At 41.9% G+C, this 15,230-nt stretch overlaps 1 pseudogene; it reads left to right on the top strand.

The window, feature by feature from the left end:
* LOC110508157 overlaps window positions 1-13,732 on the top strand; it is a 39,541-nt pseudogene extending 25,809 nt beyond the window's left edge.
* The last annotated feature ends 1,498 nt before the right edge of the window (window positions 13,733-15,230 follow it).

The following is a 15,230-nucleotide window of genomic DNA, read 5'->3' as shown; positions in this document are numbered from 1 at the left end:
GTTAAACTCACTCACTCACTCACTCACTCACTCACTCACTCATTATTTTGTTGGCATTTACGTATGTCCCCATTACCAGTAAAATATAATCAAAACCGTCCGTTTCCATCTTGTCCAGCTGTGTCTGTAACACTTCACATAAACCCTGTTTCTTGTCTGTATCGAAGTAGCGGTCCTTGTACCTAGCATCGAGCATGGTGGCGACACAGTAAAGAGGCTCAGAGAGAATGCCACCGACTCGCTTGTTCACAGCCTCTAGTAGAGTACTGTTGCAAGATTTAACCCACGGTCTGTCATCAGTTTTGTTGAGCAGGTGTTTCAATGACATGACAGAGGGTATCATCACGTCTGCTGCAGACGCAGTTGATGAGCTTATTTCTCGAGTCAGTTGTTCAAATGGAGCTAGGAGTGTGTTCATGTCTCCAAGTTTCAAACATGTTCTCAAATGCCATTGCGATGGCAGCAGCGGTATGAGAACCAGCACATTCTTGAGCATGCAATACGACGTTCCTCTACGAAATCCTCGTCGACCCACTGGGGGCTGAGAACGCTGGTCCAAATGTCAGTTGTGAAGCTAATAGCAGTGTATAGCAAGTAGCCCATAGCAAGTAGCTCATGGATGTGAGTTTCAACAATACTCTGTAACTCCAGTAGGGCAACATCTGAAAAATATCCCCTACTTAGTAATGTGTACCAGGGCTCGAGGTGCTCAACCAGTCGGCGAAAGCCAACATCATCCACAACAGAGAATGGTTGATTGTCAAGGGCAATGAATTCCATTATCTTGGCGTTAATGGATTTCGCCTTTGAGTTGTCTCGCTGACATTCTCTTACTCTTTCAAATGACTGCTCGACTTGAACTTGTTAGGTTGTTGGAAGTGTGCGTTTAGTTTTTCTGCTTTTGTTCTAAGTAATCGCTGAATGTTTGGGGGTGATGCACTTTCAAATGAGTAATTAGATTAGTGGTATTGAAAGATTTGACTTTCTACCCTCCTCGGGAAATAATAGTAGCACAAACGCTGCACATGGCCCTTTTGTTATCTTCAATTTGAAACTTCAAAATAGATCCACATTGCAGACATTGTGGGCTAGGTTAGGAATGCTGTATTTTTCGTGCCGTCATTACGTCATCTACCTACGTTATATAGGTATGCTATGCTTTGATATCGGTTTTGCACATCGGTGTTAAACTAGACATTGGGCCAATAGCGATGTTGGCATTTGTAGCTAATATCGTCCGATTCAGATATGGTTACTAATATATCGTGCATCCCTAATCTCAACATCAACTGTTCAGAGGAGACTGCATTAATCAGACCTTTGTGGTCGAGTTGCTGCAAAGGACCACTACTAGACATCAATAAGAAGAGGAGACTTCCTTGGGCCAAGAAACAAGAGCAATGGACATTAGACTGGTGGAAACCTGTCCTTTGGTCTGATGAGTCCAAATTTGATATTTTTTGGTTCCAACCACTGTCTTAGTGAGGCACAGAGTAGGTGAACGAATGATCTCTGCAATATGTGGTTCTCACCGTGAAGCATGGAGGAGGAGGTGTGATGGTGCTTTGCTGGTGACACTGTCTGTGATTTATTTAGACTTCAAGGCACACTTAACCAGCATGGCTACGACAACATTCTGCAGCGATACACCATCCCATCTGGTTTACGCTTAGTGGGGTCTATCATTTGTTTTTCAACAGGACAATGACCCAAAACACAACTCCAGAAACCTGTTTTTGCTTTGTCATTATGGGGTATTGTGTGTAGATTGAGGGGAGGAAAAAAATCAATGTCATCCATTTTAGAATAAGGCTGTAACATAACAAAATGTGGAAAAAGTGAAGGGGCACTGTAAACTTAAGTAAGACGAGATAGTGTATTGACGGCCAAATACTGCACTTTCAAACCAAACCGCATAGGATTCTGGAGTGAGTCAGGGGATTTGCTCAGATAGCTGGCACTACAGTAAAGGCAAGCTGCTGCTCCCTTGTGTGTGACGCTGTGCGTCTGTTTTTGAAGCATGTTATTTTTTTCACTTTATTTTCCTCCTCGGAGCAGAGCCAGTGATGTGTTCTAGTGAGAAGGACAGACAGACATATTCAGACAGACAGAAGCTGCTCATCTGTGATGCCAGCCCCTGCTCTTCTGAAGGCTGTCACTCTGACGCTCCTCAGCGTTGACGTGAAAAAGAGCTTAACCACCTGCCACCTGGCTGGTGGAGTGGAAGGCGAGGCGTTACGCCGGAACGTTCCGTTGCGCACAGCCCGCTGCCTTACTGCAGGTTTCTGTTGGCTCATGAAGTTAAATGATTTTGTTCTGCCACGACAAGTGTCACCCTCATCTCCCCTCCTTATCTTCTATGCCGCTTCTCAGGGAGGCACTCTCCCCCCCTCTCTTTTTTTCATCCGATCCTGCTTTCTCTATATAGATTCCAGGTGTGATGTGAAAAAGTGTTGATGCTTTTATCCCTGCCTGGCCCAAAGAGCTGTCCTCCTCCTTCCTGTGTGCCTCTTAGTATAAGTGGTTGATTTTAGAAAAGTCTCCCCTATTACATTTTTAACAAATCCTTCTCAGTCTTCAGAGTCGTGGCTCAAAAAATGGCAAATTATGCCGGTGCAAAGATAGGAGCTCAGTGATTATCAGAGGGAGGAAGGGGCAATTTGCCAGTTGAAAGCAAATGTGACTTCCTAGAGCAGTTTCTTAAAGAACAGTTCTCCAATTGACTGGCCTTAACTGGCCTGGGAACTGTGCTCTTACCTGCCAGGAGGATTTGTATGAGAGATGTATATCAAATCAAATTTTATTGGTCACATACACATGGTTAGCAGATGTTAATGCGAGTGTAGCGAAATGCTTGTGCTTCTAGTTCCGATCGTGCAGTGATATCTAACAAGTAATCTAACAATTTCACAACTACCTTATACACACAAGTGTAAAAGAATGAATAAGAATATGTACAAATAAATATATGGATGAGCGATGGCAGTAGATGGTTTAGAGCATAGTATATACATATGAGATGAGTAATGAAGGGTATGTAAACATTATATAAAGTGGCATTGTTTTTTTTTTTTTTTTTTTTTTTTTATTTTACCTTTATTTAACCAGGCAAGTCAGTTAAGAACAAATTCTTATTTTCAATGACGGCCTGGGAACGGTGGGTTAACTGCCTGTTCAGGGGCAGAACGACAGATTTGTACCTTGTCAGCTCGGGGGTTTGAACTCGCAACCTTCCGGTTACTAGTCCAACGCTCTAACCACTAGGCTACCCTGCCGCCCCAGTAGCGTGACTAGTGATACATTTATTACATCCAATTTTTTATTATTAAAGTGGCTAGAAATTTGAGTCAGTATGTTGGCAGCAGCCACTCAATGTTAGTGATGGCTGTTAGAAGCTGTTTTTCAGTCTCTCTGCCCCAGCTTAGATGTACCTGTACTGACCTCGCCTTCTGGATGATAGCGGGGTGAACAGGCAGTGGCTTGGGTGGTTGTTGTCCTTGATGATCTTTTTGGCCTTCCTGTGACATCGGGTGGTGTAGGTGTCCTGGAGGGCAGGTAGTTTGCTTGTGATGCGTTGTGCAGACCTCACTACCCTCTGGAGAGCCTTACGGTTGTGGGCAGAGCAGTTGCCGTACCAGGAGGTGATACAGCCCGACAGGATGCTCTCGAATGTGCATCTGTAAAAGTTTGTTTTTGGTGACAAGCCAAATTTCTTCAGCCTCCTGAGATTGAAGAGGCGCTGTTGCGCCTTCTTCACCACGCTGTCTATGTGGGTGGACCATTTAAGTTTGTCCGAGAGTCCAGGACCCTGTCAGAGAGGCCAGAACCCAGTTGCACAGGGCGGGGTCGAGACCCAGGGTCTCGAGTTTGGAGGTTACTATGGTGTTAAATGCTGAGCTGTAATCGGTGAACAGCATAGGTATACATAGGTATTACTCTTGTCCAGATAGGATACGGCAGTGTACAGTGTGATTGCGATTGCGTCGTCTGTGGACCTATTGAGGCGTTAAGCAAATTGGAGTGGGTCTATGGTGTCAGGTGGGGTGGAGGTGATATGATCCTTGAAATCAATAGTTATATTTTGCTACATTATTTGTGGACGATCTATCAATATTTGACTCAAAGTATCAATAAAGAAAAAAGATTTACATACTGTAGGTAGCGTTAGCTGGCGCTAGTTGACTGTACCTGCGCCAAAACTCCAGTATTTTTTTCTTTTTAAATAGGGAGACAGCATTTTTTTAGCACTTCTATTTCCTTGACTGATCAACATTCATTTTCTCATGTTATCTTGTCTCTTTGCAGCAGACGTACGCTGAGCATTCAGTATACGCTGAGTATTCAGGAACACCTTCCTAATATTGAGTTGCACCCCCTTTTGTCTTCAGAACAGCCTCAATTTGTCAGGACATGGATTCTATAAGGTGTCAGAAGTGTTCCATAGGGATGCTGGCCCTTGTTGACTCCAATGCGTTCCACAGTTGTCAAGTTGGCTGGATGTCCTTTGGGTGGCGGGCCATTCTTGATACACACAGTCAAATGATGAGCGTGAAAAACCCGACAGCATTGCAATTCTTGACAAACTCAAACCGGTGTGCCTGGCACCTACCACCATACCCCCTTTCAAAGGCACTTACATATTTTGTCTTGCCAATTCACCCTCTGAATGGCACACATAAAAAAATCCATGTCTCTATTGTCTCAAGGCTTAAAAATCCTACTTTAACTTGTCTCTTCTTCTTCATCTACACTGATTGAAGTTGATTGTGTAATGACAACAATAAGGGATCATAGCATTCACCTGGTCAGTCTGTCATGGAAAGGGGTTCCTAATGTTTTGTACTCTCGGTGTATAGCGAGCAAGACATTTTGAACATCAAATCGCAATAAAATTGCAGTATCGAAGCGCAATACATATAGAATTGTGTGAATTGCAATACACATCTTATCGGCACTTAAGTATCGTGAGGTCCCTGGCAATACTAAACCTGGCAATGGTTTATTTGTTAATTATCACGATACTCAATACCATCATGATACTCGATACTACGGCAAAAAAAAAAGCATATTAGCCAAAGTCACAGAACAGCACATGATCCAGACAGAAATTCCGCTACTGATCTGTTCAGTCATTGGGCATCTTTTGAGTTCATTATCATTAGATGTGCTTGCTGAAGGCAAAGCACAACTCTAGATTTCTCAAATAGTCTTATTATAGAGCTTCAATGATTTAAACTATTAACACGAAACCAACTTCCAAATGTCCAGACTGCTCCAGTTCGGATTGCTTGAGAAGATATTGTTGAAAAATTCAAACTTTAAGCTATCAACTCCAAACCAACGTTGAGATGATCAGACTGCCCCTACTTAGATTTCTATGTATGCTTTTTAACTTTAACGATTTTACATTTGCAAAAATGAACATGTTTAAAAAATACAGAGATATATATACTACCGGTCAAAAGTTTTAGAACACCTTCTCAGTCAAGCCTTTTTCTTTATTTGACTATTTTCTACATTGTAGAATAATAGTGAAGACATCAAAACTATGAAATAACACATATGGAATCATGTAGGAAACAAAAAAGTATTCAACAAATTCAAATATATTTTAGATTCTTCAAATTAGCCACCACTTGCCTACATAAAGTAGCATAAAATAACCCACCAACCTGAACCGTTGAAGGTAGAGACACCAAACCAATGTTCAAATGTTTCAGGCTATCCTGACTTCTCATTAAAATCAAATCAAATTTTATTTGTCACATACACATGGTTAGCAGATGTTAATGCGAGTGTAGCGAAATGCTTGTTTTTTTTTTTTTTTTTTTCTTTTCAAATCAAATCAAATTTTATTTGTCACATAAACCTTTATCAAATCTAACTATATACATTTGCATTATCAGCATAAAATTGTCACACCCTGATCTGTTTCACCTGTCCTTGTGCTTGTCTCCACCCCCTCCAGGTGCCACCCATCTTCCCCATTATCCCCTGGGTATTTAAAGCTATGTTTTCTGTCTGTCTGTGCCAGTTTGTCAAGTCAACCAGTGTGTTTTTCCCGTGCACCTGCCTTTTCTATTCTCTTTTGCTAGTCCTCCCGGGTTTTGACCCTTGCCCGTTTTCTGGACTCTGTACCCGCCTGCCTGACCGTTCTGCCTGCCCTGACCTCGAGCCTGCCTGCCACACTGTACCTCCTGGACTCTGAACCGGTTTTGACCTTTTGCCTGTCCACGACCATTCTCTTGCCTACCCCTTTTGGATTATTAATAAATATCAAAGACTCAAACCATCTTCCTCCCGTGTCTGCATCTGGGCCTCGCCTTGTGCCCTTATAAAAATAACCCACCAACAGCTGTTGAACCGTTCAAGCTCGAGACACCAAACCAACTTTTACAAGTTAAGGCTATCCAATCAATCAGCCAATTAATCAATACATGTTTAAATCTACCTACTTTTCCCAACTATAACCAGACACTACCACTACTATACAATCTAGCAAGCACACCATATTTTCTTCAAGAAAATTACTTTTCTAGTAAAAAAATGGCTCTCAAAAATGTTGAAATTTGATGTACATCTATGCATTAATGAACCAATCATAAAACCTAACTACATAATGGCAATGTATTTGAATGGTAAATCTCTATTGATTAACTGGGTAAATCAAGATGTAGTCTAGGCCTATTCACATTACAGGTGAATTAATGCATACTCCTATTGAATATGTTTATGCATTGAGTTGAACTTGTTTTGGTTGATTTCACGGATCTACAGATGATAAACAATCTATTTCCCAGTGTTTTCCACCAGCGCCGGTTACACACATTTTCAGCCGGGTACTTTTCCCATTTAAATGAACTTGGACACTTTTTAACAATTCGCAAATCAGAAAAAAAATCAGCTGCGCACTCTCTCGCTACAACGAACAATATAAATGATCTATGCTACTTTTGAATTCGGAAGACCTCTCCCGCTAGAACGAACGATAGGCATATGCATCTTCTAGCTATCTATTGATAGGACAGGCACCTGTCAATCTGCTGTCTGTTCCGCCTTCTGGTACTTCGTGTGTGTTGTGTACAGTGTGGTTGCAGGCTAATTTATTTTCACGTAGGAAGAGAGCATGAAGCTCCTTCATCGTCTGTGAGTCAATTTGCACGTCCCGTATAATGTGGTAACGACGAGTCGAAATCCGCTAAGCCTATTGTTTTCTGGCACCATTTATTCAATTTAGCGTGTTTCATATTCAGCCACGAAGCGCTGGCGTATAGGCTTACTGTGATTTGATTGACGAACAGGAAGCTTGACTCGTTTATAAATGGTGTCGAATTGACTGAATAAAGTCCATTTCATATCGTCGCCATTCATACATCATACAACGTAGTTATATGTCAATGGTATTGCATCGCGACAAGTCAACTAAAGAGCTAGTTAGTATTTTCGGTATGAAGTCAATCATGACTTGCCAGACAATGACGTTAAAGTGAGTGACTCGTCAGTAGCCTACCGAATCCCATTTGTAAGAGCCGGTCATTTGGCTCCCTAATTTGCATACTAGTACGCTTTTGGGCGATTATCTGCAGATACATTATGAAAACGTTCAATGAAGATAGTGAATCATCCTCACTGCAGGAACAATAGTTAGGCTGGTGGAGCGATATCCCCACTCTGGTCGAAAATATGATAAAAGAAAATTGTTTTAAAAGCTAATAATACTATATGGTATTTTCTAAGATATTGATAGGTCTACTAATTGAATCAAAGTGTTGACAATGGAGTAGTAAACTGCTGCTTTCTGTGTAGCAAAGCCCATGATTAACACTTGCATCATTCCTCAATCATACCTGTAGTGCAGATAGCTGACAAAATGCCTCTTAAAAGGAACGTTGAAGCCTGTGGAAGTTAGCAGACTCTTACAAGGTTCTTTATGAAGAAATCTGTGGGTTAGTTAAACACATTTTCTATTTTTTTTTAAATGACACTGCAATTCACAAAGAGTTGCAGACACATGTTGAAATTATTTCACTAATTTAACTGACACGCATTTATCTCTTAACACATATGGGCCCAAAACCTAATTGAGCATCTGTTCTGTTTTATTTTAGTCCCATTTTTCCATTTGATAAAGTTTTAATAAAACACTTCATTTGAAGAACAAACATACTGTAATTGTGGCAATTCATATCTTGCAGTAAAATCATTAAACCTCAACAGAAGACAGGTTAAATGTAAAAAAAAAAAGTTTTAATGTTCTCTTAGAAAATAGCCATGATCATATAGGCCTAGATGATATCCCCTAAAATGAACAATACACTGAATGTGTACATTTTCAGTCATTTTAAATTGTAAACATGATACCGCAACGCATTTTTTTTTAAATCTGGGAGGGAAACTCAATCATTTCAGTGTGTTTCAGATGGAATCAAGGCAGTAACACCAAAATAAAGCTGGTTTGGCCAAAAAAAACATTTAAGTTGTAATTTTTCAGATGGGGGTTACGGGTACAAAAACAATCATAGAAATGCAGACAAAGATAACCCATCCACCCACCCTCCCGCTTCCCAACAATGTTCTCTCTAAGCTGCCCATGTGCAGCCCATGCAGAGAAGCAGCAGATTGAACTTCACCCAACTTTCTTCACACAAGTTTTCTCCTTTAGTTAACACTATCAACGTTTCGCACTACTGTGGGAATTGTGCTCAAAGAAAAACAGTATTTCAATGTAACATGCCGAAACAAAACAAACTATGCAAGATTTAGTATGCAAAACTAACTGCGAGAGATTTTCTTGTAGGCAGAGTGTATTGGAGTAGGATTCTATTGCTTTGACAGGCATGACTCAGACCGTTGCACCATAACCAATCAGAGCTGCATTTAGCCAATGTGCCATATATGGATCTGTGCCATTCACTTTGAACTGGACTGTGTTTATAGCATGAGTGGTTGTGAGTAGATGTGTTTGTTTTGATATCAAAGTGAGAGCTGCATGTAGCCACCTGTGCACATTTGTTCATATTCATTGCTAGTTAGTGAGTTATTAGCCTACTTATTTCTAGTCAACAATTGGGGAGTGATTGATTCATAAAAGAGCACAAAATGTGTGCATTTCAATCCATCTTTGAAAAGCAAGTCAGGTAAACAGCTTTTTTATGTCTTAAAGGGGCAGTGTTGTATTTTGAGACAGTCTTGAGTAAGCTAAGTAGACAATAGGCAAAGGGTAGTGTAATTAGTCTGTTTCTCTAATAATGGTATGAGAATAATCATCCTAACCAACTTGCCCTCTAAATACACCTCTGCTGTCTTCAACCAAGATCTCAGCGATCACTGCCTCATTGCCTGCATCCGTAATGGGTCAGCGGTCAAACGACCTCCACTCATCACTGTCAAACGCTCCCTGAAACACTTCAGGGAGCAGGCCTTTCTAATCGACCTGGCCGGGGTATCCTGGAAGGATATTGATCTCATCCCGTCAGTAGAGGATGCCTGGTTATTTTTTTTAAATGCCTTCCTAACTATCTTAAATAAGCATGATCTGGACCCCTACAAATCAGCTGGGCTAGACAATCTGGACCCTTTCTTTCTAAAATTATCTGCCAAAATTGTTGCCACCCCTATTACTAGCCTGTTCAACCTCTCTTTTGTGTCGTCTGAGATTCCCAAAGATTGGAAAGCAGCTGCGGTCATCCCCCTCTTCAAAGGGGGGGGGACACTCTTGACCCAAACTGCTACAGACCTATATCTATCCTACCCTGCCTTTCTAAGGTCTTCGAAAGCCAAGTCAACAAACAGATTACCGACCATTTCGAATCTCACCATACTTTCTCTGCTATGCAATCTGGTTTCAGAGCTGGTCATGGGTGCACCTCAGCCACGCTCAAGGTCCTAAACGATATCTTAACCGCCATCGATAAGAAACATTACTGTGCAGCCGTATTCATTGATCTGGCCAAGGCTTTCGACTCTGTGAATCACCACATCCTCAATGGCAGACTTGACAGCCTTGGTTTCTCAAATGATTTCCTTGCCTAGTTCACCAACTACTTCTCTGATAGAGTTCAGTTTGTCAAATCGGAGGGTCTGCTGTCCGGACCTCTGGCAGTCTCTATGGGGGTGCCACAGGGTTAAATTCTTGGACCGACTCTCTTCTCTGTATACATCAATGATGTCGCTCTTGCTGCTGGTGAGTCTCTGATCCACCTCTACGCAGACGACACCATTGTGTATACTTCTGGCCCTTCTTTGGACACTGTGTTAACAACCCTCCAGGCAAGCTTCAATGCCATACAACTCTCCTTCCGTGGCCTCCAATTGCTCTTAAATACAAGTAAAACTAAATGCATGCTCTTTAACCGATCGCTGTCTGCACCTGCCCGCCTGTCCAACATCACTACTCTGGACGGCTCTGACTTAGAATACGTGGACAACTACAAATACCTAGGTGTCTGGTTAGACTGTAAACTCTCCTTCCAGACCCACATCAAACATCTCAAATCCAAAGTTAAATCTAGAATTGGCTTCCTATTTCGCAACAAAGCATCCTTTACTCATGCTGCCAAACATACCATTGTAAAAATGACCATCCTACCAATCCTCGACTTCGGCGATGTCATTTACAAAATAGCCTCCAATACCCTACTCAACAAATTGGATGCAGTCTATCACAGTGCAATCCGTTTTGTCACCAAAGCCCCATATATTACCCACCATTGCGACCTGTACGCTCTCGTTGGCTGGTTCTCGCTTCATACTCGTCGCCAAACCCACTGGCTCCATGTCATCTACAAGACCCTGCTAGGTAAAGTCCCCCCTTATCTCAGCTCGCTGGTCACCATAGCATCACCCACCTGTAGCACGCGCTCCAGCAGGTATATCTCTCTGGTCACCCCCAAAACCAATACTTTCTTTGGCCGCCTCTCCTTCCAGTTCTCTGCTGCCAATGACTGGAACGAACTACAAAAATCTCTGAAACTGGAAACACTTATCTCCCTCACTAGCTTTAAGCACCAAATGTCAGAGCAGCTCACAGATTACTGCACCTGTACATAGCCCACCTATAATTTAACCCAAACAACTACCTCTTTCCCTACTGTATTTATTTTGTTTATTTATTTTGCTCCTTTGCACCCCATTATTTTGATTTCTACTTTGCACATTCTTCCACTGCAAATCTACCATTCCAGTGTTTTACTTGCTATATTGTATTTACTTTGCCACCATGGCCTTTTTTTGCCTTTACCTCCCTTATCTCACCTCATTTGCTCACATCGTATATAGACTTGTTTATACTGTATTATTGACTGTATGTTTGTTTTACTCCATGTGTAACTCTGTGTTATTGTATGTGTCGAACTGCTTTGCTTTATCTTGGCCAGGTCGCAATTGTAAATGAGAACTTGTTCTCAACTTGCCTACCTGGTTAAATAAAGGTAAAATAAAAAATAAAATAAAAATAATGATGCATTTTATTTTGTGAAGTGGTTTCTTGCATCAAACCCAACATTTTCAGTCACCTTGTCTGAAGGACAAGTGGATAAACAGGTTAATGTCAAGCCCGGCATGTTCTTCTCTTCTCTAAAGTCTCATGAAATGTAGGCCTACATTGAACACCACACATTGGCTGCTATTGACAGAACTAGTACCAAACCGTTGTTCTAGTTTCGGTATACAGTGCAACACTAGCCTGTGTGTGCGATGCACAATTCTCACAGGTTCACGTTGTGATGGTATTAAGATAAACAGGCCTTTCCCTTTCTGATTCATCATCTGTAGGTTGGCTCTCTGGTGGAGGAACACAACGCAGGCTGGTGGTGCCAGTCACTCTGCCACTGCGTCACTGTGATCAAGCCCTCTGTGAGTCATGTTGGGGAACAAACTGTCTCACAAGTCATCCTTGCAGATACACCAGCCTCCATTATGACTGTGTGTGTGCATGCTTGTGTAATACCCTTGTTAGAACCAAGTATTTCGTTTATTTGTTATAATTACTTGGTAATGTATAAGTGTTTAAGTTTACGTTTTGACCAATAAGGTCACTTGTTAAGCTGTGGCCAATGGGAGAGTTGACCTGGTTAACGGGAGGCCTGGGGGGAAAAAAGAGAGGGAGAGAGAAGTTGAGAAAAGGATGGACATTACATTATGACCCTTGGTGAAGAAAAATAATAAAAGAAGACGATAAAAATAGAACCAAACCCATACCTACCGAGTTTTGAAGGGAAATACCGATTTTATTTTATAAGAGAGTTGTTATAATTTTGTTAAGAAATACTTAGTAAAGACTGAAGCTACCCTCTCATCGTGGAGGTATTTGACAGCCTTGAGGTTATCCTAGAATCGTGTCAAACCGAGAGAGAATTGCTTGGGAAAGATTAACGAGTTCATGTTCCCATGGGATATCGGTTACTGCTAAAGAGTACTGTCTGCATTGATAGCTTTGCTTGCTGTGGATCTTGTGAGGAAATCTGCACAGAACTGCCACACTTCGCTGAGGGAATATATACGAGTAGTGAGTAACCACAACGGTGGGGTGCTTCTGGACTTTATGTGTGTCGTCATTTTCTTTTGAGCTCCAACGCGCGCTAGCGAAGTTAAGCCAGCTTGAAATAATTTGGACATGGGTTGTGCACGACTCATTGGGGTTTATTATTTTATATTTATTCTGATGTGGTGCATTGAAAATGTAATGAAACACATCTTGACCCTTATGTAGGTGGCCTTGGCGGAGTCATTTCCTGTTTCAATTTCATTTAATGCATGGGAAAGTATATCCTTATACGATAACAAAAATCTATAATCATTCCATCTGAAGTTAATACCCTAGTTTTCATCACCCTAGATAGTTTACAATGGGGATTCTTATTTGAGATAAGTTAAGTTAATATCGTAAGTTAATGTCGTGAGAGTCAAATTCGAGCCTGGTGAGAGGGTTACACTTGCATTATCAAGTGTAGCTTATGTGAGTGGGCGAGTGTAAATATGAATATAGTTGTTATTGTGTGGATGTTGTTCTTTGGCCGTCTCTTTCTCTGTCTTTCCTCTGAGTTCCGAGGTCAGGTCACCTACTTGGACCAGGTACGGGTCGATAATTAATTTGGATGTGTTGGGAGGGATCAATAAGGCCCGGAGCAGTTCCCCGGGAAGGGAGGGAGGACAGACAGGCAGTGTGTCGGGGTGCGCCTCATCAGCAGGTTTCGTTGGGCTTGGTTTACTCGGAGAGGATGCAGCTGTTCACATTCCCTCTGGAGGGCACCGCACCGCACTGTGTGTGTGGATCTATTATGTGTGTGTGAGAGAAGTGTGTGTGTGTGTGTGTGTGTGTGTGTGTGTACCTTCTCAATTTCCCTGACAAAGTTCAACACCTGAGTCAGAATTCATGAAGCCTGTGCAACGAACCTTGCTGCTTTCTTACCTTGCTATACTCCCCGCCCCTCCCTGAATGTCAGATGGTACAGACTGACTCCTGACTCCTACCTCTTTAGGGCTGTACTACGTGGACTCAGAGGGGAACCGTGTGTGTGGGGACCTATTTGCGGTGGGCTCTAGCTCCATGTATGCGTATGGAGTGGTGGACAGCGGGCTGAGACAGAGTATGTCTGTAGAGGAGGCGTGCGAGTTGGGCCGCAGAGCCATCTACCAGGCCACATACCGAGACGCCTATAGCGGAGGACAGGTCAATTTGAACCAGGAAGACGTATTGAAGCTGCACCACCAATACCAGGAACAGAACATATAGAGAGGGGAAGGAGGGATGGATTCATTTCACGAACAGTTTGCTGCAGTTCCCACACACAACGTGTTTCAGAAAGGGGGTGCCGTTTTCTAGTGAAGAGGCTGATGAGTCAAATCCCTCTTACTCGGTGTAGGAATAGTCTGCATCTCTTACAACGTTACAGATCTACCTTCTAACAAAAACTGGGAAAGCAAATCTTTTCTCAGTAAACCTTTGATGTTTTTGTAAACATGAAATGTGTTTTTATTTGATTTAGGTCCTCTTGTTTTTCCTCCTGTGTTTACTGTAGATGTGTATTTTATTCATACACACAACACATTCTCACTTCTGTCATTTGATCTTTTTCTTCTTTTCTCCATCCCTTGATATAGCTCCTTTCCCCATTTTCTGTTGGTATTTTGTCATCTGTTGAGATCCTGAGGTATTCTGTTCCTCAACCGACAGCTATAGCTCTAAACCCTGCTCTGTGATCATTGGGGAGTAGCTGCAGTGTTTACCTTTCAACTATAGGAGTTGCAAATTACATATCTATCACTAATTGTGCTTCCTGTGTGGAAAACGGTATATTTTCCCCCTCACTTAACTTCCCCTCCAATGGTTTTATATATATTTTTTTCATTAATTGGAAGGGAAATGTATATATATTTTTTTTTCTCTCTCCGACACACTTAGCTTCTCAATGCTAATGTTATATGTCGCTCTGTCCCTGTGCTTTACAATGTAATGATCTGCGCGGGGCTGTGTGAGTCCCTTCAGTGGTTTTATGGCGGGAAATAAACACTAATAAAAGCGATTGGTAGCCGTCGAAGCCCCTGCACCTTCCAGCCATGGTTAAAAACTAGTTTCACAGGTGGATAGTTAGCAGATGGAATATAAATGGGATTTCAATAAATGGAAATGAGCCTTCCTTTCCAGCTCTCTGCGCTGAGTAAATGAAGAGATGAGAATTACACCATGGTGGACCCACACCATCACAATGGCAAGCTGGAATCATACAGAGCACTTAACTTCCTGGTAAGTAGACCACTTTGATATGACACTGAAAGGTAATGTGGGTATAGACTATTTTAAGGATAAGTGCAGGATTTATAATACATGATTCTAGTATTAAACTAATGTTGGTCTTCTCTTTCGAGCATGATGTGCTTTCTTGTATGGAAGAACTGGAATGGAAGGCTTATACAACCTGTAGCCAGCCATGACCGGAGGTCTTCACCCATGGTATAGGGCCATTTGGCTCTCAATGTCTGACATTTTTCAGTGTCACTACCTCCGTTATGATTTGCTCTCTCCACTCTCGCAATGCTTTTCAAATCGACTACTGGATTGTGACATCGGGGGGGATGGCGTGACAAATGGTGAAAATAACATTGTTTGAACCTAAATGAGAGCGAGCATTTAGAAAAAGACCAGCTGGCGATATTGGAAGGTGCCAGCATGATGATTTTCAGTGTCAGAAAATAACCTCTGTGCCCACGTTATGCCATCTGTCAGGTGGTCA

The sequence above is a fragment of the Oncorhynchus mykiss genome, chromosome 28 (genome assembly GCF_013265735.2).
Source record: "Oncorhynchus mykiss isolate Arlee chromosome 28, USDA_OmykA_1.1, whole genome shotgun sequence".
NCBI classification, from domain to species: domain Eukaryota; kingdom Metazoa; phylum Chordata; class Actinopteri; order Salmoniformes; family Salmonidae; genus Oncorhynchus; species Oncorhynchus mykiss.
The sequence above is the reverse complement of the archived record's forward strand: the minus strand, read 5'-3'. Positions and strand labels throughout refer to the sequence as shown.